At 46.5% G+C, this 27,450-nt stretch overlaps 11 non-coding genes and 2 pseudogenes across 11 annotated transcripts; all 13 read left to right on the plus strand.

The window, feature by feature from the left end:
• Positions 1-600: 600 nt before the first annotated feature.
• LOC130317605 (U2 spliceosomal RNA) lies at positions 601-791 on the plus strand. The gene has a single exon (XR_008864695.1). It is a non-coding gene; the product is annotated as a U2 spliceosomal RNA (small nuclear RNA).
• Positions 792-2,864: 2,073 nt separating this feature from the next.
• On the plus strand, positions 2,865-3,055 carry LOC130317607 (U2 spliceosomal RNA). The gene has a single exon (XR_008864697.1). It is a non-coding gene; the product is annotated as a U2 spliceosomal RNA (small nuclear RNA).
• A 2,076-nt stretch (positions 3,056-5,131) lies between these two features.
• On the plus strand, positions 5,132-5,322 carry LOC130317608 (U2 spliceosomal RNA). Its single transcript, XR_008864698.1, has one exon. It is a non-coding gene; the product is annotated as a U2 spliceosomal RNA (small nuclear RNA).
• Positions 5,323-7,407: 2,085 nt separating this feature from the next.
• LOC130317584 (U2 spliceosomal RNA) lies at positions 7,408-7,580 on the plus strand (annotated as a pseudogene).
• Positions 7,581-8,273: 693 nt separating this feature from the next.
• Positions 8,274-8,454, plus strand: LOC130317572 (U2 spliceosomal RNA; annotated as a pseudogene).
• Positions 8,455-10,544: 2,090 nt separating this feature from the next.
• On the plus strand, positions 10,545-10,735 carry LOC130317609 (U2 spliceosomal RNA). The gene has a single exon (XR_008864699.1). It is a non-coding gene; the product is annotated as a U2 spliceosomal RNA (small nuclear RNA).
• A 2,090-nt stretch (positions 10,736-12,825) lies between these two features.
• Positions 12,826-13,016, plus strand: LOC130317611 (U2 spliceosomal RNA). Its single transcript, XR_008864700.1, has one exon. It is a non-coding gene; the product is annotated as a U2 spliceosomal RNA (small nuclear RNA).
• A 2,090-nt stretch (positions 13,017-15,106) lies between these two features.
• LOC130317612 (U2 spliceosomal RNA) lies at positions 15,107-15,297 on the plus strand. The gene has a single exon (XR_008864701.1). It is a non-coding gene; the product is annotated as a U2 spliceosomal RNA (small nuclear RNA).
• Positions 15,298-17,383: 2,086 nt separating this feature from the next.
• On the plus strand, positions 17,384-17,574 carry LOC130317613 (U2 spliceosomal RNA). The gene has a single exon (XR_008864702.1). It is a non-coding gene; the product is annotated as a U2 spliceosomal RNA (small nuclear RNA).
• Positions 17,575-19,661: 2,087 nt separating this feature from the next.
• LOC130317614 (U2 spliceosomal RNA) lies at positions 19,662-19,852 on the plus strand. Its single transcript, XR_008864703.1, has one exon. It is a non-coding gene; the product is annotated as a U2 spliceosomal RNA (small nuclear RNA).
• Positions 19,853-21,935: 2,083 nt separating this feature from the next.
• LOC130317615 (U2 spliceosomal RNA) lies at positions 21,936-22,126 on the plus strand. The gene has a single exon (XR_008864704.1). It is a non-coding gene; the product is annotated as a U2 spliceosomal RNA (small nuclear RNA).
• Positions 22,127-24,200: 2,074 nt separating this feature from the next.
• Positions 24,201-24,391, plus strand: LOC130317617 (U2 spliceosomal RNA). The gene has a single exon (XR_008864705.1). It is a non-coding gene; the product is annotated as a U2 spliceosomal RNA (small nuclear RNA).
• Positions 24,392-26,477: 2,086 nt separating this feature from the next.
• LOC130317541 (U2 spliceosomal RNA) lies at positions 26,478-26,668 on the plus strand. The gene has a single exon (XR_008864647.1). It is a non-coding gene; the product is annotated as a U2 spliceosomal RNA (small nuclear RNA).
• Positions 26,669-27,450: the final 782 nt, after the last annotated feature.

Genomic DNA, 27,450 nt, shown 5'->3' on the forward strand with positions numbered 1-27,450 from the left:
GGCCTTGCAGAGTGTAAACAACAACAACCCAGCTTTGTTGTGTATGTAACCATAGGGATTTGTGATGTCACCTAGAACCTTCACAGCAGCGACAGCTTTATGAGGAGCATCAGCACTGCTCTGCCTGAGCAGAACCATCACCGCCATAGGTTGTCAAATAACCCGGATTTAACCCACACAGGTAAGTCCAATGGGGTGCAGGCATGTCCTCTATGCTTACAGCTTCCCGTGGGTGTTGGTTTGATACCGTTTGGGGACAGCCAAGGAGGCATCTGCAGGCAACAAAGGTAGGTGTGTGCTTGTGTGTGTGTTTCCTATGCAGATCCTAAGCCCAGTGTCACATGCAAGTAGGAGGAGTAAGAAGGGTTCCTGGCAAATCCGGGTTATGGATTGCATTTAAAAAGGCCCCGTGGGAGTGCAATGGGCCCCTGTCTTGCTGCTTAGCAATAATGGTATGGGTTTAGGTTCTGCTGTGTGTACTGGTGGTTGACTGCCCCCCAGCCCAGAGTGTGCATGGAAAATTGTCTGGCAGCCTCCCTGACAGCAAGCAGTGATAGTGCCCATGAAGGGGACCTTGTTGGGCCCACCCCTTTCACGGTTATCGCTTCTCGGCCTTTTGGCTAAGATCAAGTGTAGTATCTGTTCTTATCAGTTTAATATCTGATACGTCCCCTATCTGGGGACCATATATTAAATGGATTTTTGAGAACGGGGGCCGATTTCGAAGCTTGCTTCCGTCGCCCTATGCATTGACCCGATATGGCAGTATCTTCGGGTACAGTGCACCACCCCCTTACAGGGTTAAAAAGAAAGATTCCTACTTTCATTGCTACCTGCTTGCTGGCTAGCCAGCTAGCCAGCCCTGTGGGCCTTGCTGCTGCAGCCAAAAAACAAAAGGTGGTGCTGCTGCTGCTGCTTCTGCTGCTTCTGCTTGTGTCTGGCCGCTGTTGGAGCGTCCAGGCACAGGACTTCTGCTGCTGCTGACTAAATGGCCTCCTTAATTGGATCATTTGAGTAGCCAGCACACCTGTGCAGGTAGGGCATGACATGATAGGCAGCTGCCTTGATAGCGGGTGGGTGCTGAATGTTCCTAATTGACAAAATAAGATTAATGCTTATGAAGAAATATAAAATCTCATCCCTTCCCCAATATCGCGCCACACCCCTACCCCTTAATTCCCTGGTTGAACTTGATGGACATATGTCTTTTTTCGACCGTACTAACTATGTAACTATGTAACATAACATGGGGGGGGGGTCTCCTGGCTGTTCACACAGGTGTGTCATTGCTGTACATTGACCATGCATTGCTTCTGTGGTATTGCAAAGGCAAAGACAAATGCTTCCAGCCATCCATTGCACTAATGGATTGGTCATCAGCTGGCTGTCTATGTCCCGCATCAATATAGACCAAAGTACAGAGGGTTAGGCTATGCTATTGTGCACCTACCTGATGCATCAGAAGGTGCGAGGCCCTTGCTAAATTCTGTGCACAGACTTTGAGATCTATACTTTAGACTGTATCTAAACCTGCTCCAACATGGACTGACATTCTGGCCTACTTTCAGCCGATGCGACTTGTCTGTCGCTGAACAGTCGCTTTTTATGTATTCAGCACCTATGTATAATGTTGTAAAAATGCTCTAGAAGCTAAAGTCGCAGAAATGTCACACATATTTGGCCTGCAACTTTCTGTGCGACAAATTCAGACAGGAAAAATCAGTATAAATCCTTAGAAAATTATCCCCCAGTGTCTCCATCTGCTGGCGGTATTGAATAAGCATTGCTGCACTGATGGGGTATGCATTAGACGAAAAAAAAGAAGAAAAGGAAGAATAATACGCCCAGAAAAGAGGCGAAAAGGAGAAAAACGTAAAAAAACGTGAAAAAAAAGTAAGAGGAAGAGAAGGGAAAAAAAGGTGGAAATGGGTTTAAAAGTGATTTCGGCGGAGAAATATATATATATATATATATATATATATATATATATACGCGCACACACACACATATATATAAACGTATTCTCCGTTGAGATATTGCAGCCGCTGCTGTGTCCAGGCCCAGGAGCCTTAGCACTGTGCTGTGATGTCACTCAATACCACTGACATCACTAGGTGTAAACAACATCTCTCCTTTGCTGTGTATGTGACTATGGAGCTGTTTGGTGATGTCGTCTATTATGGCCTTCATAGAAGCAACAGGAGATTGTTGCATCCATCTAGAACCCTCAGAACTACAGTGCTATGATGTCACTCACTTCCACAGGCCTTGCAGAGTGTAAACAACAACAACCCAGCTTTGTTGTGTATGTAACCATAGGGATTTGTGATGTCACCTAGAACCTTCACAGCAGCGACAGCTTTATGAGGAGCATCAGCACTGCTCTGCCTGAGCAGAACCATCACCGCCATAGGTTGTCAAATAACCCGGATTTAACCCACACAGGTAAGTCCAATGGGGTGCAGGCATGTCCTCTATGCTTACAGCTTCCCGTGGGTGTTGGTTTGATACCGTTTGGGGACAGCCAAGGAGGCATCTGCAGGCAACAAAGGTAGGTGTGTGCTTGTGTGTGTGTTTCCTATGCAGATCCTAAGCCCAGTGTCACATGCAAGTAGGAGGAGTAAGAAGGGTTCCTGGCAAATCCGGGTTATGGATTGCATTTAAAAAGGCCCCGTGGGAGTGCAATGGGCCCCTGTCTTGCTGCTTAGCAATAATGGTATGGGTTTAGGTTCTGCTGTGTGTACTGGTGGTTGACTGCCCCCCAGCCCAGAGTGTGCATGGAAAATTGTCTGGCAGCCTCCCTGACAGCAAGCAGTGATAGTGCCCATGAAGGGGACCTTGTTGGGCCCGCCCCTTTCACGGTTATCGCTTCTCGGCCTTTTGGCTAAGATCAAGTGTAGTATCTGTTCTTATCAGTTTAATATCTGATACGTCCCCTATCTGGGGACCATATATTAAATGGATTTTTGAGAACGGGGGCCGATTTCGAAGCTTGCTTCCGTCGCCCTATGCATTGACCCGATATGGCAGTATCTTCGGGTACAGTGCACCACCCCCTTACAGGGTTAAAAAGAAAGATTCCTACTTTCATTGCTACCTGCTTGCTGGCTAGCCAGCTAGCCAGCCCTGTGGGCCTTGCTGCTGCAGCCAAAAAACAAAAGGTGGTGCTGCTGCTGCTGCTTCTGCTGCTTCTGCTTGTGTCTGGCCGCTGTTGGAGCGTCCAGGCACAGGACTTCTGCTGCTGCTGACTAAATGGCCTCCTTAATTGGATCATTTGAGTAGCCAGCACACCTGTGCAGGTAGGGCATGACATGATAGGCAGCTGCCTTGATAGCGGGTGGGTGCTGAATGTTCCTAATTGACAAAATAAGATTAATGCTTATGAAGAAATATAAAATCTCATCCCTTCCCCAATATCGCGCCACACCCCTACCCCTTAATTCCCTGGTTGAACTTGATGGACATATGTCTTTTTTCGACCGTACTAACTATGTAACTATGTAACATAACATGGGGGGGGGGGGGGGGTCTCCTGGCTGTTCACACAGGTGTGTCATTGCTGTACATTGACCATGCATTGCTTCTGTGGTATTGCAAAGGCAAAGACAAATGCTTCCAGCCATCCATTGCACTAATGGATTGGTCATCAGCTGGCTGTCTATGTCCCGCATCAATATAGACCAAAGTACAGAGGGTTAGGCTATGCTATTGTGCACCTACCTGATGCATCAGAAGGTGCGAGGCCCTTGCTAAATTCTGTGCACAGACTTTGAGATCTATACTTTAGACTGTATCTAAACCTGCTCCAACATGGACTGACATTCTGGCCTACTTTCAGCCGATGCGACTTGTCTGTCGCTGAACAGTCGCTTTTTATGTATTCAGCACCTATGTATAATGTTGTAAAAATGCTCTAGAAGCTAAAGTCGCAGAAATGTCACACATATTTGGCCTGCAACTTTCTGTGCGACAAATTCAGACAGGAAAAATCAGTATAAATCCTTAGAAAATTATCCCCCAGTGTCTCCATCTGCTGGCGGTATTGAATAAGCATTGCTGCACTGATGGGGTATGCATTAGACGAAAAAAAAGAAGAAAAAGAAGAATAATACGCCCAGAAAAGAGGCGAAAAGGAGAAAAACGTAAAAAAACGTGAAAAAAAAGTAAGAGGAAGAGAAGGGAAAAAAAGGTGGAAATGGGTTTAAAAGTGATTTCGGCGGAGAATATATATATATATATATATATATATATATATATACGCGCACACACACACATATATATAAACGTATTCTCCGTTGAGATATTGCAGCCGCTGCTGTGTCCAGGCCCAGGAGCCTTAGCACTGTGCTGTGATGTCACTCAATACCACTGACATCACTAGGTGTAAACAACATCTCTCCTTTGCTGTGTATGTGACTATGGAGCTGTTTGGTGATGTCGTCTATTATGGCCTTCATAGAAGCAACAGGAGATTGTTGCATCCATCTAGAACCCTCAGAACTACAGTGCTATGATGTCACTCACTTCCACAGGCCTTGCAGAGTGTAAACAACAACAACCCAGCTTTGTTGTGTATGTAACCATAGGGATTTGTGATGTCACCTAGAACCTTCACAGCAGCGACAGCTTTATGAGGAGCATCAGCACTGCTCTGCCTTAGCAGAACCATCACCGCCATAGGTTGTCAAATAACCCGGATTTAACCCACACAGGTAAGTCCAATGGGGTGCAGGCATGTCCTCTATGCTTACAGCTTCCCGTGGGTGTTGGTTTGATACCGTTTGGGGACAGCCAAGGAGGCATCTGCAGGCAACAAAGGTAGGTGTGTGCTTGTGTGTGTGTTTCCTATGCAGATCCTAAGCCCAGTGTCACATGCAAGTAGGAGGAGTAAGAAGGGTTCCTGGCAAATCCGGGTTATGGATTGCATTTAAAAAGGCCCCGTGGGAGTGCAATGGGCCCCTGTCTTGCTGCTTAGCAATAATGGTATGGGTTTAGGTTCTGCTGTGTGTACTGGTGGTTGACTGCCCCCCAGCCCAGAGTGTGCATGGAAAATTGTCTGGCAGCCTCCCTGACAGCAAGCAGTGATAGTGCCCATGAAGGGGACCTTGTTGGGCCCGCCCCTTTCACGGTTATCGCTTCTCGGCCTTTTGGCTAAGATCAAGTGTAGTATCTGTTCTTATCAGTTTAATATCTGATACGTCCCCTATCTGGGGACCATATATTAAATGGATTTTTGAGAACGGGGGCCGATTTCGAAGCTTGCTTCCGTCGCCCTATGCATTGACCCGATATGGCAGTATCTTCGGGTACAGTGCACCACCCCCTTACAGGGTTAAAAAGAAAGATTCCTACTTTCATTGCTACCTGCTTGCTGGCTAGCCAGCTAGCCAGCCCTGTGGGCCTTGCTGCTGCAGCCAAAAAACAAAAGGTGGTGCTGCTGCTGCTGCTTCTGCTGCTTCTGCTTGTGTCTGGCCGCTGTTGGAGCGTCCAGGCACAGGACTTCTGCTGCTGCTGACTAAATGGCCTCCTTAATTGGATCATTTGAGTAGCCAGCACACCTGTGCAGGTAGGGCATGACATGATAGGCAGCTGCCTTGATAGCGGGTGGGTGCTGAATGTTCCTAATTGACAAAATAAGATTAATGCTTATGAAGAAATATAAAATCTCATCCCTTCCCCAATATCGCGCCACACCCCTACCCCTTAATTCCCTGGTTGAACTTGATGGACATATGTCTTTTTTCGACCGTACTAACTATGTAACTATGTAACATAACATGGGGGGGGGGGGGGTCTCCTGGCTGTTCACACAGGTGTGTCATTGCTGTACATTGACCATGCATTGCTTCTGTGGTATTGCAAAGGCAAAGACAAATGCTTCCAGCCATCCATTGCACTAATGGATTGGTCATCAGCTGGCTGTCTATGTCCCGCATCAATATAGACCAAAGTACAGAGGGTTAGGCTATGCTATTGTGCACCTACCTGATGCATCAGAAGGTGCGAGGCCCTTGCTAAATTCTGTGCACAGACTTTGAGATCTATACTTTAGACTGTATCTAAACCTGCTCCAACATGGACTGACATTCTGGCCTACTTTCAGCCGATGCGACTTGTCTGTCGCTGAACAGTCGCTTTTTATGTATTCAGCACCTATGTATAATGTTGTAAAAATGCTCTAGAAGCTAAAGTCGCAGAAATGTCACACATATTTGGCCTGCAACTTTCTGTGCGACAAATTCAGACAGGAAAAATCAGTATAAATCCTTAGAAAATTATCCCCCAGTGTCTCCATCTGCTGGCGGTATTGAATAAGCATTGCTGCACTGATGGGGTATGCATTAGACGAAAAAAAAGAAGAAAAAGAAGAATAATACGCCCAGAAAAGAGGCGAAAAGGAGAAAAACGTAAAAAAACGTGAAAAAAAAGTAAGAGGAAGAGAAGGGAAAAAAAGGTGGAAATGGGTTTAAAAGTGATTTCGGCGGAGAAATATATATATATATATATATATATATATATATATATATATATATACGCGCACACACACACATATATATAAACGTATTCTCCGTTGAGATATTGCAGCCGCTGCTGTGTCCAGGCCCAGGAGCCTTAGCACTGTGCTGTGATGTCACTCAATACCACTGACATCACTAGGTGTAAACAACATCTCTCCTTTGCTGTGTATGTGACTATGGAGCTGTTTGGTGATGTCGTCTATTATGGCCTTCATAGAAGCAACAGGAGATTGTTGCATCCATCTAGAACCCTCAGAACTACAGTGCTATGATGTCACTCACTTCCACAGGCCTTGCAGAGTGTAAACAACAACAACCCAGCTTTGTTGTGTATGTAACCATAGGGATTTGTGATGTCACCTAGAACCTTCACAGCAGCGACAGCTTTATGAGGAGCATCAGCACTGCTCTGCCTGAGCAGAACCATCACCGCCATAGGTTGTCAAATAACCCGGATTTAACCCACACAGGTAAGTCCAATGGGGTGCAGGCATGTCCTCTATGCTTACAGCTTCCCGTGGGTGTTGGTTTGATACCGTTTGGGGACAGCCAAGGAGGCATCTGCAGGCAACAAAGGTAGGTGTGTGCTTGTGTGTGTGTTTCCTATGCAGATCCTAAGCCCAGTGTCACATGCAAGTAGGAGGAGTAAGAAGGGTTCCTGGCAAATCCGGGTTATGGATTGCATTTAAAAAGGCCCCGTGGGAGTGCAATGGGCCCCTGTCTTGCTGCTTAGCAATAATGGTATGGGTTTAGGTTCTGCTGTGTGTACTGGTGGTTGACTGCCCCCCAGCCCAGAGTGTGCATGGAAAATTGTCTGGCAGCCTCCCTGACAGCAAGCAGTGATAGTGCCCATGAAGGGGACCTTGTTGGGCCCGCCCCTTTCACGGTTATCGCTTCTCGGCCTTTTGGCTAAGATCAAGTGTAGTATCTGTTCTTATCAGTTTTTCATGCCGGTGGACAGTAACGCCGGGATGGGTGCTGCATGGAGGATGCAGGTGTACCAGGGCTTTCCGGGGCTGGTTCTGAGGAATCAGCTCGACGGCTGCCCCGATGTGACCTGTTCCCTCCGGGTCTCGCCATGAGGCTGAGAGGGTCTAGAGCCGAGGTACTTTTGTGCCTCGGGGAGTGGTGACCCCGAGGTGCCGAAACTCACTGGGAGGATAGACTCACTGAGTTGAAGCACGGGCACCATAATCTCTTCACCTTGTGGCACTCACCTCTTGATTCCCGGCCTTCTGGCTAGGATCAGAGAAATTTTTATAGATCCGGCCGGATGTCCGGGCAGTATATCTGCACACATTCACTTATTTATTTCTTTTTTGTCTCACTGTGTCACTTTTTGCGTGTTGTGTGTTCACAGGATTGGTCAGGATGCGGTAGCCCTTCTGGGTGTCCCTCCTGGCGGTCTAGGGGAGGTGTGTGTGGCCATTAGGTTCCGCACCTCCCTGCAAACACCCCGGGTACTCCTGCTTTTGCAGGGTACCTACCGTAATCGGCTCTGCGGGCAGATACCTTGGCTAACGCCAAGGGGGATGCCGGGAGCATTTGTGGTCCCCTAGTAGCTTCGGCGAAAAGGGACATCGAACCTGGAACCTCGCAGGTACCTTTTGGTCCGGAGGCGAAGGGTAAGGTTTGTTGGGGGGCCTCTCTCCTATCGGAGAAGGGCTTGCGATAGACCGCATCCTTTGTGCACGTTTTTTTAGTGTAACACGTTTGCACTTTTTCTTGCACTTTGGGTGAATCGAAAGCACGTTCCTCGGCTTTAGATAAAAAAAAAAAAAAATCTGTTCTTATCAGTTTAATATCTGATACGTCCCCTATCTGGGGACCATATATTAAATGGATTTTTGAGAACGGGGGCCGATTTCGAAGCTTGCTTCCGTCGCCCTATGCATTGACCCGATATGGCAGTATCTTCGGGTACAGTGCACCACCCCCTTACAGGGTTAAAAAGAAAGATTCCTACTTTCATTGCTACCTGCTTGCTGGCTAGCCAGCTAGCCAGCCCTGTGGGCCTTGCTGCTGCAGCCAAAAAACAAAAGGTGGTGCTGCTGCTGCTGCTGCTTCTGCTTCTGCTTGTGTCTGGCCGCTGTTGGAGCGTCCAGGCACAGGACTTCTGCTGCTGCTGACTAAATGGCCTCCTTAATTGGATCATTTGAGTAGCCAGCACACCTGTGCAGGTAGGGCATGACATGATAGGCAGCTGCCTTGATAGCGGGTGGGTGCTGAATGTTCCTAATTGACAAAATAAGATTAATGCTTATGAAGAAATATAAAATCTCATCCCTTCCCCAATATCGCGCCACACCCCTACCCCTTAATTCCCTGGTTGAACTTGATGGACATATGTCTTTTTTCGACCGTACTAACTATGTAACTATGTAACATAACATGGGGGGGGGGGGGGGGGTCTCCTGGCTGTTCACACAGGTGTGTCATTGCTGTACATTGACCATGCATTGCTTCTGTGGTATTGCAAAGGCAAAGACAAATGCTTCCAGCCATCCATTGCACTAATGGATTGGTCATCAGCTGGCTGTCTATGTCCCGCATCAATATAGACCAAAGTACAGAGGGTTAGGCTATGCTATTGTGCACCTACCTGATGCATCAGAAGGTGCGAGGCCCTTGCTAAATTCTGTGCACAGACTTTGAGATCTATACTTTAGACTGTATCTAAACCTGCTCCAACATGGACTGACATTCTGGCCTACTTTCAGCCGATGCGACTTGTCTGTCGCTGAACAGTCGCTTTTTATGTATTCAGCACCTATGTATAATGTTGTAAAAATGCTCTAGAAGCTAAAGTCGCAGAAATGTCACACATATTTGGCCTGCAACTTTCTGTGCGACAAATTCAGACAGGAAAAATCAGTATAAATCCTTAGAAAATTATCCCCCAGTGTCTCCATCTGCTGGCGGTATTGAATAAGCATTGCTGCACTGATGGGGTATGCATTAGACGAAAAAAAAGAAGAAAAAGAAGAATAATACGCCCAGAAAAGAGGCGAAAAGGAGAAAAACGTAAAAAAACGTGAAAAAAAAGTAAGAGGAAGAGAAGGGAAAAAAAGGTGGAAATGGGTTTAAAAGTGATTTCGGCGGAGAAATATATATATATATATATATATATATATATATATATATATATATATACGCGCACACACACACATATATATAAACGTATTCTCCGTTGAGATATTGCAGCCGCTGCTGTGTCCAGGCCCAGGAGCCTTAGCACTGTGCTGTGATGTCACTCAATACCACTGACATCACTAGGTGTAAACAACATCTCTCCTTTGCTGTGTATGTGACTATGGAGCTGTTTGGTGATGTCGTCTATTATGGCCTTCATAGAAGCAACAGGAGATTGTTGCATCCATCTAGAACCCTCAGAACTACAGTGCTATGATGTCACTCACTTCCACAGGCCTTGCAGAGTGTAAACAACAACAACCCAGCTTTGTTGTGTATGTAACCATAGGGATTTGTGATGTCACCTAGAACCTTCACAGCAGCGACAGCTTTATGAGGAGCATCAGCACTGCTCTGCCTGAGCAGAACCATCACCGCCATAGGTTGTCAAATAACCCGGATTTAACCCACACAGGTAAGTCCAATGGGGTGCAGGCATGTCCTCTATGCTTACAGCTTCCCGTGGGTGTTGGTTTGATACCGTTTGGGGACAGCCAAGGAGGCATCTGCAGGCAACAAAGGTAGGTGTGTGCTTGTGTGTGTGTTTCCTATGCAGATCCTAAGCCCAGTGTCACATGCAAGTAGGAGGAGTAAGAAGGGTTCCTGGCAAATCCGGGTTATGGATTGCATTTAAAAAGGCCCCGTGGGAGTGCAATGGGCCCCTGTCTTGCTGCTTAGCAATAATGGTATGGGTTTAGGTTCTGCTGTGTGTACTGGTGGTTGACTGCCCCCCAGCCCAGAGTGTGCATGGAAAATTGTCTGGCAGCCTCCCTGACAGCAAGCAGTGATAGTGCCCATGAAGGGGACCTTGTTGGGCCCGCCCCTTTCACGGTTATCGCTTCTCGGCCTTTTGGCTAAGATCAAGTGTAGTATCTGTTCTTATCAGTTTAATATCTGATACGTCCCCTATCTGGGGACCATATATTAAATGGATTTTTGAGAACGGGGGCCGATTTCGAAGCTTGCTTCCGTCGCCCTATGCATTGACCCGATATGGCAGTATCTTCGGGTACAGTGCACCACCCCCTTACAGGGTTAAAAAGAAAGATTCCTACTTTCATTGCTACCTGCTTGCTGGCTAGCCAGCTAGCCAGCCCTGTGGGCCTTGCTGCTGCAGCCAAAAAACAAAAGGTGGTGCTGCTGCTGCTGCTTCTGCTGCTTCTGCTTGTGTCTGGCCGCTGTTGGAGCGTCCAGGCACAGGACTTCTGCTGCTGCTGACTAAATGGCCTCCTTAATTGGATCATTTGAGTAGCCAGCACACCTGTGCAGGTAGGGCATGACATGATAGGCAGCTGCCTTGATAGCGGGTGGGTGCTGAATGTTCCTAATTGACAAAATAAGATTAATGCTTATGAAGAAATATAAAATCTCATCCCTTCCCCAATATCGCGCCACACCCCTACCCCTTAATTCCCTGGTTGAACTTGATGGACATATGTCTTTTTTCGACCGTACTAACTATGTAACTATGTAACATAACATGGGGGGGGGGGGGGGGGTCTCCTGGCTGTTCACACAGGTGTGTCATTGCTGTACATTGACCATGCATTGCTTCTGTGGTATTGCAGAGGCAAAGACAAATGCTTCCAGCCATCCATTGCACTAATGGATTGGTCATCAGCTGGCTGTCTATGTCCCGCATCAATATAGACCAAAGTACAGAGGGTTAGGCTATGCTATTGTGCACCTACCTGATGCATCAGAAGGTGCGAGGCCCTTGCTAAATTCTGTGCACAGACTTTGAGATCTATACTTTAGACTGTATCTAAACCTGCTCCAACATGGACTGACATTCTGGCCTACTTTCAGCCGATGCGACTTGTCTGTCGCTGAACAGTCGCTTTTTATGTATTCAGCACCTATGTATAATGTTGTAAAAATGCTCTAGAAGCTAAAGTCGCAGAAATGTCACACATATTTGGCCTGCAACTTTCTGTGCGACAAATTCAGACAGGAAAAATCAGTATAAATCCTTAGAAAATTATCCCCCAGTGTCTCCATCTGCTGGCGGTATTGAATAAGCATTGCTGCACTGATGGGGTATGCATTAGACGAAAAAAAAGAAGAAAAAGAAGAATAATACGCCCAGAAAAGAGGCGAAAAGGAGAAAAACGTAAAAAAACGTGAAAAAAAAGTAAGAGGAAGAGAAGGGAAAAAAGGTGGAAATGGGTTTAAAAGTGATTTCGGCGGAGAATATATATATATATATATATATATATATATATATATATATATATATATACGCGCACACACACACATATATATAAACGTATTCTCCGTTGAGATATTGCAGCCGCTGCTGTGTCCAGGCCCAGGAGCCTTAGCACTGTGCTGTGATGTCACTCAATACCACTGACATCACTAGGTGTAAACAACATCTCTCCTTTGCTGTGTATGTGACTATGGAGCTGTTTGGTGATGTCGTCTATTATGGCCTTCATAGAAGCAACAGGAGATTGTTGCATCCATCTAGAACCCTCAGAACTACAGTGCTATGATGTCACTCACTTCCACAGGCCTTGCAGAGTGTAAACAACAACAACCCAGCTTTGTTGTGTATGTAACCATAGGGATTTGTGATGTCACCTAGAACCTTCACAGCAGCGACAGCTTTATGAGGAGCATCAGCACTGCTCTGCCTTAGCAGAACCATCACCGCCATAGGTTGTCAAATAACCCGGATTTAACCCACACAGGTAAGTCCAATGGGGTGCAGGCATGTCCTCTATGCTTACAGCTTCCCGTGGGTGTTGGTTTGATACCGTTTGGGGACAGCCAAGGAGGCATCTGCAGGCAACAAAGGTAGGTGTGTGCTTGTGTGTGTGTTTCCTATGCAGATCCTAAGCCCAGTGTCACATGCAAGTAGGAGGAGTAAGAAGGGTTCCTGGCAAATCCGGGTTATGGATTGCATTTAAAAAGGCCCCGTGGGAGTGCAATGGGCCCCTGTCTTGCTGCTTAGCAATAATGGTATGGGTTTAGGTTCTGCTGTGTGTACTGGTGGTTGACTGCCCCCCAGCCCAGAGTGTGCATGGAAAATTGTCTGGCAGCCTCCCTGACAGCAAGCAGTGATAGTGCCCATGAAGGGGACCTTGTTGGGCCCTCCCCTTTCACGGTTATCGCTTCTCGGCCTTTTGGCTAAGATCAAGTGTAGTATCTGTTCTTATCAGTTTAATATCTGATACGTCCCCTATCTGGGGACCATATATTAAATGGATTTTTGAGAACGGGGGCCGATTTCGAAGCTTGCTTCCGTCGCCCTATGCATTGACCCGATATGGCAGTATCTTCGGGTACAGTGCACCACCCCCTTACAGGGTTAAAAAGAAAGATTCCTACTTTCATTGCTACCTGCTTGCTGGCTAGCCAGCTAGCCAGCCCTGTGGGCCTTGCTGCTGCAGCCAAAAAACAAAAGGTGGTGCTGCTGCTGCTGCTTCTGCTGCTTCTGCTTGTGTCTGGCCGCTGTTGGAGCGTCCAGGCACAGGACTTCTGCTGCTGCTGACTAAATGGCCTCCTTAATTGGATCATTTGAGTAGCCAGCACACCTGTGCAGGTAGGGCATGACATGATAGGCAGCTGCCTTGATAGCGGGTGGGTGCTGAATGTTCCTAATTGACAAAATAAGATTAATGCTTATGAAGAAATATAAAATCTCATCCCTTCCCCAATATCGCGCCACACCCCTACCCCTTAATTCCCTGGTTGAACTTGATGGACATATGTCTTTTTTCGACCGTACTAACTATGTAACTATGTAACATAACATGGGGGGGGGGGGGGGGGGTCTCCTGGCTGTTCACACAGGTGTGTCATTGCTGTACATTGACCATGCATTGCTTCTGTGGTATTGCAAAGGCAAAGACAAATGCTTCCAGCCATCCATTGCACTAATGGATTGGTCATCAGCTGGCTGTCTATGTCCCGCATCAATATAGACCAAAGTACAGAGGGTTAGGCTATGCTATTGTGCACCTACCTGATGCATCAGAAGGTGCGAGGCCCTTGCTAAATTCTGTGCACAGACTTTGAGATCTATACTTTAGACTGTATCTAAACCTGCTCCAACATGGACTGACATTCTGGCCTACTTTCAGCCGATGCGACTTGTCTGTCGCTGAACAGTCGCTTTTTATGTATTCAGCACCTATGTATAATGTTGTAAAAATGCTCTAGAAGCTAAAGTCGCAGAAATGTCACACATATTTGGCCTGCAACTTTCTGTGCGACAAATTCAGACAGGAAAAATCAGTATAAATCCTTAGAAAATTATCCCCCAGTGTCTCCATCTGCTGGCGGTATTGAATAAGCATTGCTGCACTGATGGGGTATGCATTAGACGAAAAAAAAGAAGAAAAAGAAGAATAATACGCCCAGAAAAGAGGCGAAAAGGAGAAAAACGTAAAAAAACGTGAAAAAAAAGTAAGAGGAAGAGAAGGGAAAAAAAGGTGGAAATGGGTTTAAAAGTGATTTCGGCGGAGAATATATATATATATATATATATATATATATATATATATATATATATACACGCACACACACACATATATATAAACGTATTCTCCGTTGAGATATTGCAGCCGCTGCTGTGTCCAGGCCCAGGAGCCTTAGCACTGTGCTGTGATGTCACTCAATACCACTGACATCACTAGGTGTAAACAACATCTCTCCTTTGCTGTGTATGTGACTATGGAGCTGTTTGGTGATGTCGTCTATTATGGCCTTCATAGAAGCAACAGGAGATTGTTGCATCCATCTAGAACCCTCAGAACTACAGTGCTATGATGTCACTCACTTCCACAGGCCTTGCAGAGTGTAAACAACAACAACCCAGCTTTGTTGTGTATGTAACCATAGGGATTTGTGATGTCACCTAGAACCTTCACAGCAGCGACAGCTTTATGAGGAGCATCAGCACTGCTCTGCCTGAGCAGAACCATCACCGCCATAGGTTGTCAAATAACCCGGATTTAACCCACACAGGTAAGTCCAATGGGGTGCAGGCATGTCCTCTATGCTTACAGCTTCCCGTGGGTGTTGGTTTGATACCGTTTGGGGACAGCCAAGGAGGCATCTGCAGGCAACAAAGGTAGGTGTGTGCTTGTGTGTGTGTTTCCTATGCAGATCCTAAGCCCAGTGTCACATGCAAGTAGGAGGAGTAAGAAGGGTTCCTGGCAAATCCGGGTTATGGATTGCATTTAAAAAGGCCCCGTGGGAGTGCAATGGGCCCCTGTCTTGCTGCTTAGCAATAATGGTATGGGTTTAGGTTCTGCTGTGTGTACTGGTGGTTGACTGCCCCCCAGCCCAGAGTGTGCATGGAAAATTGTCTGGCAGCCTCCCTGACAGCAAGCAGTGATAGTGCCCATGAAGGGGACCTTGTTGGGCCCGCCCCTTTCACGGTTATCGCTTCTCGGCCTTTTGGCTAAGATCAAGTGTAGTATCTGTTCTTATCAGTTTAATATCTGATACGTCCCCTATCTGGGGACCATATATTAAATGGATTTTTGAGAACGGGGGCCGATTTCGAAGCTTGCTTCCGTCGCCCTATGCATTGACCCGATATGGCAGTATCTTCGGGTACAGTGCACCACCCCCTTACAGGGTTAAAAAGAAAGATTCCTACTTTCATTGCTACCTGCTTGCTGGCTAGCCAGCTAGCCAGCCCTGTGGGCCTTGCTGCTGCAGCCAAAAAACAAAAGGTGGTGCTGCTGCTGCTGCTTCTGCTGCTTCTGCTTGTGTCTGGCCGCTGTTGGAGCGTCCAGGCACAGGACTTCTGCTGCTGCTGACTAAATGGCCTCCTTAATTGGATCATTTGAGTAGCCAGCACACCTGTGCAGGTAGGGCATGACATGATAGGCAGCTGCCTTGATAGCGGGTGGGTGCTGAATGTTCCTAATTGACAAAATAAGATTAATGCTTATGAAGAAATATAAAATCTCATCCCTTCCCCAATATCGCGCCACACCCCTACCCCTTAATTCCCTGGTTGAACTTGATGGACATATGTCTTTTTTCGACCGTACTAACTATGTAACTATGTAACATAACATGGGGGGGGGGGGGGGGGGTCTCCTGGCTGTTCACACAGGTGTGTCATTGCTGTACATTGACCATGCATTGCTTCTGTGGTATTGCAAAGGCAAAGACAAATGCTTCCAGCCATCCATTGCACTAATGGATTGGTCATCAGCTGGCTGTCTATGTCCCGCATCAATATAGACCAAAGTACAGAGGGTTAGGCTATGCTATTGTGCACCTACCTGATGCATCAGAAGGTGCGAGGCCCTTGCTAAATTCTGTGCACAGACTTTGAGATCTATACTTTAGACTGTATCTAAACCTGCTCCAACATGGACTGACATTCTGGCCTACTTTCAGCCGATGCGACTTGTCTGTCGCTGAACAGTCGCTTTTTATGTATTCAGCACCTATGTATAATGTTGTAAAAATGCTCTAGAAGCTAAAGTCGCAGAAATGTCACACATATTTGGCCTGCAACTTTCTGTGCGACAAATTCAGACAGGAAAAATCAGTATAAATCCTTAGAAAATTATCCCCCAGTGTCTCCATCTGCTGGCGGTATTGAATAAGCATTGCTGCACTGATGGGGTATGCATTAGACGAAAAAAAAGAAGAAAAAGAAGAATAATACGCCCAGAAAAGAGGCGAAAAGGAGAAAAACGTAAAAAAACGTGAAAAAAAAGTAAGAGGAAGAGAAGGAAAAAAAAGGTGGAAATGGGTTTAAAAGTGATTTCGGCGGAGAATATATATATATATATATATATATATATATATATATATATATACGCGCACACACACACATATATATAAACGTATTCTCCGTTGAGATATTGCAGCCGCTGCTGTGTCCAGGCCCAGGAGCCTTAGCACTGTGCTGTGATGTCACTCAATACCACTGACATCACTAGGTGTAAACAACATCTCTCCTTTGCTGTGTATGTGACTATGGAGCTGTTTGGTGATGTCGTCTATTATGGCCTTCATAGAAGCAACAGGAGATTGTTGCATCCATCTAGAACCCTCAGAACTACAGTGCTATGATGTCACTCACTTCCACAGGCCTTGCAGAGTGTAAACAACAACAACCCAGCTTTGTTGTGTATGTAACCATAGGGATTTGTGATGTCACCTAGAACCTTCACAGCAGCGACAGCTTTATGAGGAGCATCAGCACTGCTCTGCCTGAGCAGAACCATCACCGCCATAGGTTGTCAAATAACCCGGATTTAACCCACACAGGTAAGTCCAATGGGGTGCAGGCATGTCCTCTATGCTTACAGCTTCCCGTGGGTGTTGGTTTGATACCGTTTGGGGACAGCCAAGGAGGCATCTGCAGGCAACAAAGGTAGGTGTGTGCTTGTGTGTGTGTTTCCTATGCAGATCCTAAGCCCAGTGTCACATGCAAGTAGGAGGAGTAAGAAGGGTTCCTGGCAAATCCGGGTTATGGATTGCATTTAAAAAGGCCCCGTGGGAGTGCAATGGGCCCCTGTCTTGCTGCTTAGCAATAATGGTATGGGTTTAGGTTCTGCTGTGTGTACTGGTGGTTGACTGCCCCCCAGCCCAGAGTGTGCATGGAAAATTGTCTGGCAGCCTCCCTGACAGCAAGCAGTGATAGTGCCCATGAAGGGGACCTTGTTGGGCCCGCCCCTTTCACGGTTATCGCTTCTCGGCCTTTTGGCTAAGATCAAGTGTAGTATCTGTTCTTATCAGTTTAATATCTGATACGTCCCCTATCTGGGGACCATATATTAAATGGATTTTTGAGAACGGGGGCCGATTTCGAAGCTTGCTTCCGTCGCCCTATGCATTGACCCGATATGGCAGTATCTTCGGGTACAGTGCACCACCCCCTTACAGGGTTAAAAAGAAAGATTCCTACTTTCATTGCTACCTGCTTGCTGGCTAGCCAGCTAGCCAGCCCTGTGGGCCTTGCTGCTGCAGCCAAAAAACAAAAGGTGGTGCTGCTGCTGCTGCTTCTGCTGCTTCTGCTTGTGTCTGGCCGCTGTTGGAGCGTCCAGGCACAGGACTTCTGCTGCTGCTGACTAAATGGCCTCCTTAATTGGATCATTTGAGTAGCCAGCACACCTGTGCAGGTAGGGCATGACATGATAGGCAGCTGCCTTGATAGCGGGTGGGTGCTGAATGTTCCTAATTGACAAAATAAGATTAATGCTTATGAAGAAATATAAAATCTCATCCCTTCCCCAATATCGCGCCACACCCCTACCCCTTAATTCCCTGGTTGAACTTGATGGACATATGTCTTTTTTCGACCGTACTAACTATGTAACTATGTAACATAACATGGGGGGGGGGGGGGGGGGTCTCCTGGCTGTTCACACAGGTGTGTCATTGCTGTACATTGACCATGCATTGCTTCTGTGGTATTGCAAAGGCAAAGACAAATGCTTCCAGCCATCCATTGCACTAATGGATTGGTCATCAGCTGGCTGTCTATGTCCCGCATCAATATAGACCAAAGTACAGAGGGTTAGGCTATGCTATTGTGCACCTACCTGATGCATCAGAAGGTGCGAGGCCCTTGCTAAATTCTGTGCACAGACTTTGAGATCTATACTTTAGACTGTATCTAAACCTGCTCCAACATGGACTGACATTCTGGCCTACTTTCAGCCGATGCGACTTGTCTGTCGCTGAACAGTCGCTTTTTATGTATTCAGCACCTATGTATAATGTTGTAAAAATGCTCTAGAAGCTAAAGTCGCAGAAATGTCACACATATTTGGCCTGCAACTTTCTGTGCGACAAATTCAGACAGGAAAAATCAGTATAAATCCTTAGAAAATTATCCCCCAGTGTCTCCATCTGCTGGCGGTATTGAATAAGCATTGCTGCACTGATGGGGTATGCATTAGACGAAAAAAAAGAAGAAAAAGAAGAATAATACGCCCAGAAAAGAGGCGAAAAGGAGAAAAACGTAAAAAAACGTGAAAAAAAAGTAAGAGGAAGAGAAGGGAAAAAAAGGTGGAAATGGGTTTAAAAGTGATTTCGGCGGAGAAATATATATATATATATATATATATATATATATATATATATATACGCGCACACACACACATATATATAAACGTATTCTCCGTTGAGATATTGCAGCCGCTGCTGTGTCCAGGCCCAGGAGCCTTAGCACTGTGCTGTGATGTCACTCAATACCACTGACATCACTAGGTGTAAACAACATCTCTCCTTTGCTGTGTATGTGACTATGGAGCTGTTTGGTGATGTCGTCTATTATGGCCTTCATAGAAGCAACAGGAGATTGTTGCATCCATCTAGAACCCTCAGAACTACAGTGCTATGATGTCACTCACTTCCACAGGCCTTGCAGAGTGTAAACAACAACAACCCAGCTTTGTTGTGTATGTAACCATAGGGATTTGTGATGTCACCTAGAACCTTCACAGCAGCGACAGCTTTATGAGGAGCATCAGCACTGCTCTGCCTGAGCAGAACCATCACCGCCATAGGTTGTCAAATAACCCGGATTTAACCCACACAGGTAAGTCCAATGGGGTGCAGGCATGTCCTCTATGCTTACAGCTTCCCGTGGGTGTTGGTTTGATACCGTTTGGGGACAGCCAAGGAGGCATCTGCAGGCAACAAAGGTAGGTGTGTGCTTGTGTGTGTGTTTCCTATGCAGATCCTAAGCCCAGTGTCACATGCAAGTAGGAGGAGTAAGAAGGGTTCCTGGCAAATCCGGGTTATGGATTGCATTTAAAAAGGCCCCGTGGGAGTGCAATGGGCCCCTGTCTTGCTGCTTAGCAATAATGGTATGGGTTTAGGTTCTGCTGTGTGTACTGGTGGTTGACTGCCCCCCAGCCCAGAGTGTGCATGGAAAATTGTCTGGCAGCCTCCCTGACAGCAAGCAGTGATAGTGCCCATGAAGGGGACCTTGTTGGGCCCGCCCCTTTCACGGTTATCGCTTCTCGGCCTTTTGGCTAAGATCAAGTGTAGTATCTGTTCTTATCAGTTTAATATCTGATACGTCCCCTATCTGGGGACCATATATTAAATGGATTTTTGAGAACGGGGGCCGATTTCGAAGCTTGCTTCCGTCGCCCTATGCATTGACCCGATATGGCAGTATCTTCGGGTACAGTGCACCACCCCCTTACAGGGTTAAAAAGAAAGATTCCTACTTTCATTGCTACCTGCTTGCTGGCTAGCCAGCTAGCCAGCCCTGTGGGCCTTGCTGCTGCAGCCAAAAAACAAAAGGTGGTGCTGCTGCTGCTGCTTCTGCTGCTTCTGCTTGTGTCTGGCCGCTGTTGGAGCGTCCAGGCACAGGACTTCTGCTGCTGCTGACTAAATGGCCTCCTTAATTGGATCATTTGAGTAGCCAGCACACCTGTGCAGGTAGGGCATGACATGATAGGCAGCTGCCTTGATAGCGGGTGGGTGCTGAATGTTCCTAATTGACAAAATAAGATTAATGCTTATGAAGAAATATAAAATCTCATCCCTTCCCCAATATCGCGCCACACCCCTACCCCTTAATTCCCTGGTTGAACTTGATGGACATATGTCTTTTTTCGACCGTACTAACTATGTAACTATGTAACATAACATGGGGGGGGGGGGGGGGGGTCTCCTGGCTGTTCACACAGGTGTGTCATTGCTGTACATTGACCATGCATTGCTTCTGTGGTATTGCAAAGGCAAAGACAAATGCTTCCAGCCATCCATTGCACTAATGGATTGGTCATCAGCTGGCTGTCTATGTCCCGCATCAATATAGACCAAAGTACAGAGGGTTAGGCTATGCTATTGTGCACCTACCTGATGCATCAGAAGGTGCGAGGCCCTTGCTAAATTCTGTGCACAGACTTTGAGATCTATACTTTAGACTGTATCTAAACCTGCTCCAACATGGACTGACATTCTGGCCTACTTTCAGCCGATGCGACTTGTCTGTCGCTGAACAGTCGCTTTTTATGTATTCAGCACCTATGTATAATGTTGTAAAAATGCTCTAGAAGCTAAAGTCGCAGAAATGTCACACATATTTGGCCTGCAACTTTCTGTGCGACAAATTCAGAGAGGAAAAATCAGTATAAATCCTTAGAAAATTATCCCCCAGTGTCTCCATCTGCTGGCGGTATTGAATAAGCATTGCTGCACTGATGGGGTATGCATTAGACGAAAAAAAAGAAGAAAAAGAAGAATAATACGCCCAGAAAAGAGGCGAAAAGGAGAAAAACGTAAAAAAACGTGAAAAAAAAGTAAGAGGAAGAGAAGGGAAAAAAAGGTGGAAATGGGTTTAAAAGTGATTTCGGCGGAGAAATATATATATATATATATATATATATATATATATATATACGCGCACACACACACATATATATAAACGTATTCTCCGTTGAGATATTGCAGCCGCTGCTGTGTCCAGGCCCAGGAGCCTTAGCACTGTGCTGTGATGTCACTCAATACCACTGACATCACTAGGTGTAAACAACATCTCTCCTTTGCTGTGTATGTGACTATGGAGCTGTTTGGTGATGTCGTCTATTATGGCCTTCATAGAAGCAACAGGAGATTGTTGCATCCATCTAGAACCCTCAGAACTACAGTGCTATGATGTCACTCACTTCCACAGGCCTTGCAGAGTGTAAACAACAACAACCCAGCTTTGTTGTGTATGTAACCATAGGGATTTGTGATGTCACCTAGAACCTTCACAGCAGCGACAGCTTTATGAGGAGCATCAGCACTGCTCTGCCTGAGCAGAACCATCACCGCCATAGGTTGTCAAATAACCCGGATTTAACCCACACAGGTAAGTCCAATGGGGTGCAGGCATGTCCTCTATGCTTACAGCTTCCCGTGGGTGTTGGTTTGATACCGTTTGGGGACAGCCAAGGAGGCATCTGCAGGCAACAAAGGTAGGTGTGTGCTTGTGTGTGTGTTTCCTATGCAGATCCTAAGCCCAGTGTCACATGCAAGTAGGAGGAGTAAGAAGGGTTCCTGGCAAATCCGGGTTATGGATTGCATTTAAAAAGGCCCCGTGGGAGTGCAATGGGCCCCTGTCTTGCTGCTTAGCAATAATGGTATGGGTTTAGGTTCTGCTGTGTGTACTGGTGGTTGACTGCCCCCCAGCCCAGAGTGTGCATGGAAAATTGTCTGGCAGCCTCCCTGACAGCAAGCAGTGATAGTGCCCATGAAGGGGACCTTGTTGGGCCCGCCCCTTTCACGGTTATCGCTTCTCGGCCTTTTGGCTAAGATCAAGTGTAGTATCTGTTCTTATCAGTTTAATATCTGATACGTCCCCTATCTGGGGACCATATATTAAATGGATTTTTGAGAACGGGGGCCGATTTCGAAGCTTGCTTCCGTCGCCCTATGCATTGACCCGATATGGCAGTATCTTCGGGTACAGTGCACCACCCCCTTACAGGGTTAAAAAGAAAGATTCCTACTTTCATTGCTACCTGCTTGCTGGCTAGCCAGCTAGCCAGCCCTGTGGGCCTTGCTGCTGCAGCCAAAAAACAAAAGGTGGTGCTGCTGCTGCTGCTTCTGCTGCTTCTGCTTGTGTCTGGCCGCTGTTGGAGCGTCCAGGCACAGGACTTCTGCTGCTGCTGACTAAATGGCCTCCTTAATTGGATCATTTGAGTAGCCAGCACACCTGTGCAGGTAGGGCATGACATGATAGGCAGCTGCCTTGATAGCGGGTGGGTGCTGAATGTTCCTAATTGACAAAATAAGATTAATGCTTATGAAGAAATATAAAATCTCATCCCTTCCCCAATATCGCGCCACACCCCTACCCCTTAATTCCCTGGTTGAACTTGATGGACATATGTCTTTTTTCGACCGTACTAACTATGTAACTATGTAACATAACATGGGGGGGGGGGGGGGTCTCCTGGCTGTTCACACAGGTGTGTCATTGCTGTACATTGACCATGCATTGCTTCTGTGGTATTGCAAAGGCAAAGACAAATGCTTCCAGCCATCCATTGCACTAATGGATTGGTCATCAGCTGGCTGTCTATGTCCCGCATCAATATAGACCAAAGTACAGAGGGTTAGGCTATGCTATTGTGCACCTACCTGATGCATCAGAAGGTGCGAGGCCCTTGCTAAATTCTGTGCACAGACTTTGAGATCTATACTTTAGACTGTATCTAAACCTGCTCCAACATGGACTGACATTCTGGCCTACTTTCAGCCGATGCGACTTGTCTGTCGCTGAACAGTCGCTTTTTATGTATTCAGCACCTATGTATAATGTTGTAAAAATGCTCTAGAAGCTAAAGTCGCAGAAATGTCACACATATTTGGCCTGCAACTTTCTGTGCGACAAATTCAGACAGGAAAAATCAGTATAAATCCTTAGAAAATTATCCCCCAGTGTCTCCATCTGCTGGCGGTATTGAATAAGCATTGCTGCACTGATGGGGTATGCATTAGACGAAAAAAAAGAAGAAAAAGAAGAATAATACGCCCAGAAAAGAGGCGAAAAGGAGAAAAACGTAAAAAAACGTGAAAAAAAAGTAAGAGGAAGAGAAGGGAAAAAAAGGTGGAAATGGGTTTAAAAGTGATTTCGGCGGAGAAATATATATATATATATATATATATATATATATACGCGCACACACACACATATATATAAACGTATTCTCCGTTGAGATATTGCAGCCGCTGCTGTGTCCAGGCCCAGGAGCCTTAGCACTGTGCTGTGATGTCACTCAATACCACTGACATCACTAGGTGTAAACAACATCTCTCCTTTGCTGTGTATGTGACTATGGAGCTGTTTGGTGATGTCGTCTATTATGGCCTTCATAGAAGCAACAGGAGATTGTTGCATCCATCTAGAACCCTCAGAACTACAGTGCTATGATGTCACTCACTTCCACAGGCCTTGCAGAGTGTAAACAACAACAACCCAGCTTTGTTGTGTATGTAACCATAGGGATTTGTGATGTCACCTAGAACCTTCACAGCAGCGACAGCTTTATGAGGAGCATCAGCACTGCTCTGCCTGAGCAGAACCATCACCGCCATAGGTTGTCAAATAACCCGGATTTAACCCACAGAGGTAAGTCCAATGGGGTGCAGGCATGTCCTCTATGCTTACAGCTTCCCGTGGGTGTTGGTTTGATACCGTTTGGGGACAGCCAAGGAGGCATCTGCAGGCAACAAAGGTAGGTGTGTGCTTTTGTGTGTGTTTCCTATGCAGATCCTAAGCCCAGTGTCACATGCAAGTAGGAGGAGTAAGAAGGGTTCCTGGCAAATCCGGGTTATGGATTGCATTTAAAAAGGCCCCGTGGGAGTGCAATGGGCCCCTGTCTTGCTGCTTAGCAATAATGGTATGGGTTTAGGTTCTGCTGTGTGTACTGGTGGTTGACTGCCCCCCAGCCCAGAGTGTGCATGGAAAATTGTCTGGCAGCCTCCCTGACAGCAAGCAGTGATAGTGCCCATGAAGGGGACCTTGTTGGGCCCGCCCCTTTCACGGTTATCGCTTCTCGGCCTTTTGGCTAAGATCAAGTGTAGTATCTGTTCTTATCAGTTTAATATCTGATACGTCCCCTATCTGGGGACCATATATTAAATGGATTTTTGAGAACGGGGGCCGATTTCGAAGCTTGCTTCCGTCGCCCTATGCATTGACCCGATATGGCAGTATCTTCGGGTACAGTGCACCACCCCCTTACAGGGTTAAAAAGAAAGATTCCTACTTTCATTGCTACCTGCTTGCTGGCTAGCCAGCTAGCCAGCCCTGTGGGCCTTGCTGCTGCAGCCAAAAAACAAAAGGTGGTGCTGCTGCTGCTGCTTCTGCTGCTTCTGCTTGTGTCTGGCCGCTGTTGGAGCGTCCAGGCACAGGACTTCTGCTGCTGCTGACTAAATGGCCTCCTTAATTGGATCATTTGAGTAGCCAGCACACCTGTGCAGGTAGGGCATGACATGATAGGCAGCTGCCTTGATAGCGGGTGGGTGCTGAATGTTCCTAATTGACAAAATAAGATTAATGCTTATGAAGAAATATAAAATCTCATCCCTTCCCCAATATCGCGCCACACCCCTACCCCTTAATTCCCTGGTTGAACTTGATGGACATATGTCTTTTTTCGACCGTACTAACTATGTAACTATGTAACATAACATGGGGGGGGGGGGGGGGGTCTCCTGGCTGTTCACACAGGTGTGTCATTGCTGTACATTGACCATGCATTGCTTCTGTGGTATTGCAAAGGCAAAGACAAATGCTTCCAGCCATCCATTGCACTAATGGATTGGTCATCAGCTGGCTGTCTATGTCCCGCATCAATATAGACCAAAGTACAGAGGGTTAGGCTATGCTATTGTGCACCTACCTGATGCATCAGAAGGTGCGAGGCCCTTGCTAAATTCTGTGCACAGACTTTGAGATCTATACTTTAGACTGTATCTAAACCTGCTCCAACATGGACTGACATTCTGGCCTACTTTCAGCCGATGCGACTTGTCTGTCGCTGAACAGTCGCTTTTTATGTATTCAGCACCTATGTATAATGTTGTAAAAATGCTCTAGAAGCTAAAGTCGCAGAAATGTCACACATATTTGGCCTGCAACTTTCTGTGCGACAAATTCAGACAGGAAAAATCAGTATAAATCCTTAGAAAATTATCCCCCAGTGTCTCCATCTGCTGGCGGTATTGAATAAGCATTGCTGCACTGATGGGGTATGCATTAGACGAAAAAAAAGAAGAAAAAGAAGAATAATACGCCCAGAAAAGAGGCGAAAAGGAGAAAAACGTAAAAAAACGTGAAAAAAAAGTAAGAGGAAGAGAAGGGAAAAAAAGGTGGAAATGGGTTTAAAAGTGATTTCGGCGGAGAAATATATATATATATATATATATATATATATATATATATATACGCGCACACACACACATATATATAAACGTATTCTCTGTTGAGATATTGCAGCCGCTGCTGTGTCCAGGCCCAGGAGCCTTAGCACTGTGCTGTGATGTCACTCAATACCACTGACATCACTAGGTGTAAACAACATCTCTCCTTTGCTGTGTATGTGACTATGGAGCTGTTTGGTGATGTCGTCTATTATGGCCTTCATAGAAGCAACAGGAGATTGTTGCATCCATCTAGAACCCTCAGAACTACAGTGCTATGATGTCACTCACTTCCACAGGCCTTGCAGAGTGTAAACAACAACAACCCAGCTTTGTTGTGTATGTAACCATAGGGATTTGTGATGTCACCTAGAACCTTCACAGCAGCGACAGCTTTATGAGGAGCATCAGCACTGCTCTGCCTGAGCAGAACCATCACCGCCATAGGTTGTCAAATAACCCGGATTTAACCCACACAGGTAAGTCCAATGGGGTGCAGGCATGTCCTCTATGCTTACAGCTTCCCGTGGGTGTTGGTTTGATACCGTTTGGGGACAGCCAAGGAGGCATCTGCAGGCAACAAAGGTAGGTGTGTGCTTGTGTGTGTGTTTCCTATGCAGATCCTAAGCCCAGTGTCACATGCAAGTAGGAGGAGTAAGAAGGGGTTCCTGGCAAATCCGGGTTATGGATTGCATTTAAAAAAGGCCCCGTGGGAGTGCAATGGGCCCCTGTCTTGCTGCTTAGCAATAATGGTATGGGTTTAGGTTCTGCTGTGTGTACTGGTGGTTGACTGCCCCCCAGCCCAGAGTGTGCATGGAAAATTGTCTGGCAGCCTCCCTGACAGCAAGCAGTGATAGTGCCCATGAAGGGGACCTTGTTGGGCCCGCCCCTTTCACGGTTATCGCTTCTCGGCCTTTTGGCTAAGATCAAGTGTAGTATCTGTTCTTATCAGTTTAATATCTGATACGTCCCCTATCTGGGGACCATATATTAAATGGATTTTTGAGAACGGGGGCCGATTTCGAAGCTTGCTTCCGTCGCCCTATGCATTGACCTGATATGGCAGTATCTTCGGGTACAGTGCACCACCCCCTTACAGGGTTAAAAAGAAAGATTCCTACTTTCATTGCTACCTGCTTGCTGGCTAGCCAGCTAGCCAGCCCTGTGGGCCTTGCTGCTGCAGCCAAAAAACAAAAGGTGGTGCTGCTGCTGCTGCTTCTGCTTGTGTCTGGCCGCTGTTGGAGCGTCCAGGCACAGGACTTCTGCTGCTGCTGACTAAATGGCCTCCTTAATTGGATCATTTGAGTAGCCAGCACACCTGTGCAGGTAGGGCATGACATGATAGGCAGCTGCCTTGATAGCGGGTGGGTGCTGAATGTTCCTAATTGACAAAATAAGATTAATGCTTATGAAGAAATATAAAATCTCATCCCTTCCCCAATATCGCGCCACACCCCTACCCCTTAATTCCCTGGTTGAACTTGATGGACATATGTCTTTTTTCGACCGTACTAACTATGTAACTATGTAACATAACATGGGGGGGGGGGGGGGGGGGGTCTCCTGGCTGTTCACACAGGTGTGTCATTGCTGTACATTGACCATGCATTGCTTCTGTGGTATTGCAAAGGCAAAGACAAATGCTTCCAGCCATCCATTGCACTAATGGATTGGTCATCAGCTGGCTGTCTATGTCCCGCATCAATATAGACCAAAGTACAGAGGGTTAGGCTATGCTATTGTGCACCTACCTGATGCATCAGAAGGTGCGAGGCCCTTGCTAAATTCTGTGCACAGACTTTGAGATCTATACTTTAGACTGTATCTAAACCTGCTCCAACATGGACTGACATTCTGGCCTACTTTCAGCCGA

This window comes from Hyla sarda, unplaced genomic scaffold (genome assembly GCF_029499605.1).
Source record: "Hyla sarda isolate aHylSar1 unplaced genomic scaffold, aHylSar1.hap1 scaffold_200, whole genome shotgun sequence".
NCBI lineage: Eukaryota > Metazoa > Chordata > Amphibia > Anura > Hylidae > Hyla > Hyla sarda.